General features: G+C 47.1%; 1 pseudogene; it reads right to left on the reverse strand.

Moving 5' to 3' along the window:
* Window positions 1-3,121: 3,121 nt before the first annotated feature.
* LOC111980766 (signal transducer and activator of transcription 5B-like) overlaps window positions 3,122-7,055 on the reverse strand; it is a 31,736-nt pseudogene continuing 27,802 nt past the window's right edge.

Raw genomic sequence — 7,055 nt, forward strand, 5'->3', positions numbered from 1 at the left:
AAACCACATGTTTGACTCTGTTGCATTTATTCCATTCCAGCCATTACAATGAGCCCATCCTCCTATAGCTCCTCCCACCAGCCTCCACTAATAGACAGAGACTCTATTAGTCTTTTTTTCATTTTATGATACATCAACTAAGCATAGGGCTTCATTCCTGAGTGGGCAGAGCTTATGAGTAGAGGGGATGGGTTGTGTGTGTGTGTGTGTGTGTGTGTAATATGACTGTGGCGGTTGTATGGTGCTATTGCCCAATGGTTCAGACGTGTGTGTGTGTGTGTATGTGCGGGGGAGGGGGGGTGAACAGAGTAGCCACGGCAACAGGTGGATCTATCGTTACATGCTTTGTTAAACTGCGGTAGCTTAGGTGTACCATGGCAGACTAATCCTGCTGGGACTATATGGAGACAGACCCACTACAACATCTTGGATGAAAGACAGGGAGTGAGCCAGTGCCAAAATATCCCAAACTTTATGGTAGCAACGGCCTTCATGCTCAGGACTGATGAGTCAAGTGTTCAAGCGCCTCATATTGTCTGCACATATAGCTATATATCTGTACCTCAGGTTGTCAGTTGATGTTTTATGTTATATCACACAGAGACAGACATGCACATGCAGACTTAGTGACAGTGATCAGTAATAACAGCAAACAGGAGACAGGCTTACGGACAGAGATAAACAGAGTGAGAAAAAACAGACAGAGAGAGAGACAGGAGTACCATCAGGGCTGGTTCCAGGCATAAGCGATATAAGCGGTCGCTTAGGGCCCGGGTCACTTTTTGGGGGAACTCAGTTGGGGTCTAAATTTACTGTTGAAAGTTAGAAGGTGAAGGTTCGAAATTTGGTTGTGCATCAGCAGTTTTTCTCCTGTTTTGTCAGTGACAGTCACTTAATTAGCCATGTCAGCTAACAGCTTACATTGGCAAGTTAGTCTAGCTAGTCACACTCACTCAGATATCATTAACATGACATAAGTAATGGCAAAATGTGTAGAATTACAGGAAATTTGCTTTAAAACTGCAAAAATGTATCTCCACCCCATGGCAAAACTGGTAGCATTGCAGGGAATTAGATTTAAAACTTCAAAACATGCATCTCTGCCCCATGGTAAAATGAGTAGAATTGCATGAAATGTGTTTTGTTTTTTTATCTCCGCCCCATGGAAAAATTTGTAGAACTGCAGAAAACTTGCTTTAAAACGGCAAAAATGTATCTCTGCCCCATGGTAAAAGGAGTTGAATTAGATCTCCACTAGTCATCTCAGGCTATGGATCGAGTAGTTAGTGTACTTCAGCAGATGAACTAAGCCAATAAGGACCCAGTATAGAGACTCTTTCTACCATCATCCTGTAATGAACTTCCCTACCAAGACTCCTCAACCTAAACCCCCGACCTCTACACACACCCCAGTGACCTCAGCTCCTCCACACACAACCACCAGTACCTCAGGCTCCTCCACACACACCCCAGTGACCCCATCAGCTCCTCCACACACACCCCAGTGACCTCAGCTCCTCCACACAACACACCAGTGACCTCAGGCCTCCTCACACACACCCCAGTGACCTCAGCTCCTCCACACACACCACAGTGACCTCAGCGCCCTCCACACACACCCCAGGTGACCTCGCCCTCCCTCCACACACACCCCATGACCTCAGCCTCCTCCACACACACCCCAGTGACCTCAGTCCTCCTCCACACCCCCCCAGTGACCTCAGGCTCCTCCACACACACCCCAGTGACCTCAGCTCCTCTACAACTCCCAACAGCCCCCCAAATAGATTGGTCAACACTAGACGTCACAACCGAATAACAAGACTGACCAAATGAGTTGTTTTAAAACACCAGGCAGACAACAGAGTGGTAATGAAGAGGTAGCGTTGATGGCACATGCCGATAATCTACAGGCGTAAGGAGGGGAGATAGCATAGAGGACTGATCTTTGCTATTGTGCCATTTTTAAATGCGTCTGTGATGCCAGCATGGGCCAGCCACCGTTGAGGTACTAAAGTAGTACATGTTATTCTTCTTCATTGGCTGACTTGCTCCCAACTCATAGCGAAATACCCAACCAGTTGACACTTTTAAAATGTGGAAGGACCTCAATGGCAATGGCATGTTTAAAATGGTATATTAATGAGAGTCCTCTTAATCTATCTCTATGGGCTTCCAGAGACCTGAGTTGGCCTCCTGGATACATGCTGTATTTACATTACACCCTGTGTGCAAATCAGGCAAATTAAAACTATTCATGTGAGTGTAGAGGGGGCCAAAGAGCTGGAGCTGATGTATATTATGCCCAACAGTGTGTGTGTGTGTGTGTGTGTGTGTGTGTGTGTGTGTGTGTGGGTGTGCGTTGTCGGTGTGTGTGCGTGCGTGCGTGCGTGCCAGTGCCGTGACGTGCGTGCGTGCCGTGCGTGCGTGCGTTGCGTTCGTGCGTGCCGTGCGTGCGGTGCGTGCGTGCCCGTGCCGTGCGTGCGTGCGTGCGTGCGTGCGTGCGTGCGTGCGTGTGGTGTTGACATAGATACTCAGTGTGCTCTGAGAATGAATGAGAGCCATTCTGCTGGAGTTATGTGTGTAAGATTCAGAATTATTATACTACTACTTGAAACTTCCCTAGCAAACAATCCGATGATTTGTGTCAATAACAACAAATTTTCATTAAGTTTTTCTCTTTTTGGCAGAGGGCGATTAATAAAAAACTCTGTTGATAAACCATTTACAATAATAAAATAAAAACAAAAAAAACATACAAACTGTTTAAATGACTTCATACCGGTTGTAGAGAGTGCTCTTAAAAATCTTTGTTAGAATTATGACCAAATTAAAATACATCGTGAATTGAAAGACTTTTCTTTTTTATACAATACTGGAACATTGTGTTTTTGCATTTATACCTAGTCTGTTTTACAGATACGTACGAGACAAACTGAAAAAAGGTACTGACATGCATTTTGCTGCTGAGAAGAAAAAACAAAAAAACTATCACAACATTATTAACATTTCACATTAAGCTATCTGAATTAAAACAGGAGGAAATTAATGGAATTAAACCATCAGAAATGTCAAAAGGTGCGGGGTTCTTTTGTTGGTGTCAGAGGTCAGAGATTGAGGGTCACGACTGCTGGCCGCTCCATTGGTCTCCATCGGTCGCCGCAGCAGCTCCTCAACGTGTCGCGCCACGTCCATGGTGTCATCCAGGTCAAAGTCACCGTCCGCATCTAACATGGAGTCACTCCTGCCAACAACACAGGAACCAGTTAGTAACACAGGCCATCAGACACACACACCTCACACTCACACATGCACGCCACACATATGTAATCTATACTCACATAGGCGGTAAATGCCGTTAGTTTGGAGGGTGACTGACAACAGGGGAGGCTCCGTGATCCATGTAGGTGGGGTTTGCTGCTGGGTCAGGATTGGTCGTGGTGAACCTGCAGGTCCAGACAAACAGACAGACAGACACACGCGCACGAGTCAGAGAACGTCAATCCGATCGCAAGCTTTGTCGGTTACCACGGCAACCTTCATCACCCTCCCTCACCACCACCACCCCCTCCTCCTGCTCCTCCTCTGCCTCCTCTGCTTCATTAATCACCAGTCCCTTTGAGCAGCAGGATCAGGTTAGGCAGGGTGCTGGGCAGCAGCCCCTGGAGCCCTCCCATTGAGAGGCCCACAGCCCCATGGTAACAATAGGGACCCTGCWAACTCATTACCCAGACTGACATTACTAAGTGCAGTGATGAGAGGGACAGAGGCGCCCTCAGGCCCGCGGATGCTGGGCTCTAATTGGTTCCTCCATCTGGAGTGAAGACCTAATGGTTGATCTGCATTCAGGCCACATTGTTAGGTGATTAAATCAGCCCTATCGCCACAGAGAGCGAGAAGGAGAGAGAGAGAGACTTACTCTGGTACCACTTGTTTGATCTGCGGTTTCACGTATCCATCCACTGCTTTGGCTGTAAGAGAGAAAGACAAGGGAAGGAGAGACAGGGAGAATCGCTATATTCAGACTGCAGAGATGGTCCACATTCACAGGTTCCTCAGTGTGGCTGTTAAGCCTCTATCTGAACAAATTGCAACAGATATAGAGAATAGATACGACAGTATAATTATATGTCATCATTTATTTGTATAGAGATGAATAGAGGTTAGGTACATACACAGGGGTGGCGTGTAGTATTTGGAGAAGACCTCATCCTTGGGTCTGTCTGGGTAGAGGAACAGGAGGTGGTTGAGGTCACTGATGCGGTCAGCCAAAGAGCGGATGGAGAAGTCTTTTGTTGTGTAGGGCATGAGGTTCCACACCATCCTCTCCCCTGGAAACATAGACACACTTACTTTAGTTCCACTTGGCTATTTTTACAGACCATCTCCGTCTAAGATCAATTGACTAACTGACAAAATAATGAATTGATTGATCGCTTGACTGGTTGGTTGTCAGTACCTGGTTTGTTGGGATTCTCAGCCACCCAGGCGATAGTGATCCCTCCGATCTCAGAGTCGCTGAAGCGGAGCAGGAAGGTCCCGTTGGGTTTGGACATCAACATGTCCTGGGCCTGCTGCTTGTTCACAAAGATCGCTTGACTGGTTGGTTGTCAGTACCTGGTTTGTTGGGATTCTCAGCCACCCAGGCGATAGTGATCCCTCCGATCTCAGAGTCGCTGAAGCGGAGCAGGAAGGTCCCGTTGGGTTTGGACATCAACATGTCCTGGGCCTGCTGCTTGTTCACAAAGCCCAGGATCGCCCTGTACATAGAGATCGGAGGAAGGAATAATAGATGAGAGAGAGCGAGAGAGAGCGAGAGAGAGAGAGAGAGAGAGAGAGAGATAGAGAGAGAGGAGAGAGAGAGAGAGAGGAGAGAGAGAGAGAGAGAGAGAGAGAGATGTATAGAGAATAAAATGGAGGGCCCATTAAGAGGACATGAGGAGGACATCAGGCAGGAGCACATTAAGGAGCGACAGGAGGAGACATGAGCGACAGGAGGAGGACAATGAGGCAGGACATGAGGGAGCCGACAGGAGGAGGACATGAGTAGAACATGAGGACAGGAGGAGGACATGAGGAGGACAGAAGGAGGACAGAAGGAGGACAGGAGGAGGACATAAGGAGGACATGAGGAGGACAGGAGGAGGACAGGAGGAGGACAGGAGGAGGACAGGAGGGGGACATAAGGACAGAGATAGACAAAGACACATTGTTACATACATTGTCATGCCCTTTCCCCTACAATAATTGTATCCTTTTGACCCATTACAGGTAGGGATAAATATCTCTTTGGTTGCTATGGTAAAGCCATGTCCATTGTGGGGAGGGCCTTTTGGTCGGCTCGTTGAGATTAAAAAAGCAATCCAAATGTGAGGCTGCAACAGCAGGGGGGCTTAACAGGAAAAAACACCAAGTGCACTCTATCAAGAAGGCTCACTAAAGAAAGCACATTACAGCTGCCATTCAAATGACAACAAAAAGAGGCATTTAGTTTATTTGAGCCATTTTCTCTGTCCATTTCCCTGTCTACTTGGGCGGCGTGTGCACGCTGCAGGCATCTCATGTTACGCTAACACACAATCCAAGTCAAACCTCATTTCCACAGGTTATTCTGGAGTAGAAATTCTAGGAATATAGACATTTAAAAAAGTATTCTTACCCATCATTCCAGTGTGGTTTGAGATGTTTTTTTGTGAGTTCCATGACCCCATCAAACCACTGCCAGAATGTGAAATTCCTGCCAGGCAGACTCTCCTGTAGGTTAGAGGGATTGGGACATTGGGTTTCATACAGTCGATAAACAATTTGTTGTCTGTCTGTAATCGCACTAACCTCCCCTCACACATACAGAGTAGAGTAGAGCAGCAATTACAATAGACAGTCAGTCAGTGAGAGATATTTCCCAGAGTTCAGCTGACCCCCATCCATCCAGTTCAGATCAGTATGACTGTTGCAGCAATGCAGAGTCCACCGGGTTATTGTGTTTGTGGGGAGAGCGAGTTTATAAGTATGCGTGTGTGTGTGTGTGTGCATACACGTGTGTATCAGTGAGTGAGTTGCATGTTCCTGTTCCTGTTTCTAGGCCCTCTCTCTCTCTAATGAGGCTGATGCTCTGTGGTGAATGAGGTCTGAATGTGAGTGTGCTCTCTGTTATCAGTGGCTGGTTAGAGGGAGCCAATGAGGACTGGGGCTGAATTAGTCCTTCCTGTCTGGACAAACAGGCCCATTAACCAGACCTGAGGACCTCACAGCCAGCCAACTAGAGCTCATCAGACTAAATGGCACCCTATTCCCTACCTTTGACCAGGGCCCAGTGAACTATGTAGGGAATATGGTGCCATTAGGGACACACCTTAGAGAGAAACACATTAGAGACTCACTCAGCACGAGGAGAGCAGATTAGAATGTATTTTTTTATTTAACCAGGCAAGTCAGTTGAGAACATATTCTTATTTACAATGATGTCCTAGGAACAGTGGGTTAACTGCCTTGTTCAGGGGCAGAACGACATATTTTTACCTTGTCAGCTCGGGGATTTGATCTAGCAACCTTTCGGTTACTGGCCCAACGCTCTAACCACTAGGCTACCTGCCGCCCCCAATGCAGATATAGTGGAATCATTACTCTGAACACGGGAAGGAACACCAAACAGGTAAACTGTGTCTGCAGTGGCACATACTCACATCTAAATAAAATATACCCAAACCAGGCATGGTAAAACCTCTACAATAGATTCCCTCTGAGTAACAAAGAGATGATATCACCCCTCTGCAACAACTTGTTCCTAATGCAGAGGTCAGGTCTTGTAGTCCACTGGTCAGTAGTCATGGGCTGTGTCCCACATGGCACCCTACTCACTACAAAGTGCACTACTTTTGATCAGTGCCCATAGGGTTCTTGTCAAAAGATGGGCCCTGGTAAAAAGTAGTGCACCACATAGGAAATATGGTGCCATTTGAGACCCTGGTCTTACCCTGTTGAACTGGGACCAGGTCATGGTCATGCCGCGGTAGTCATCAGGGTTGATGCTGGAGCTACTGAAGGCTTTCTGGGCC

Source organism: Salvelinus sp. IW2-2015, linkage group LG20 (assembly GCF_002910315.2).
Source record: "Salvelinus sp. IW2-2015 linkage group LG20, ASM291031v2, whole genome shotgun sequence".
NCBI classification, from domain to species: Eukaryota; Metazoa; Chordata; class Actinopteri; order Salmoniformes; family Salmonidae; genus Salvelinus; species Salvelinus sp. IW2-2015.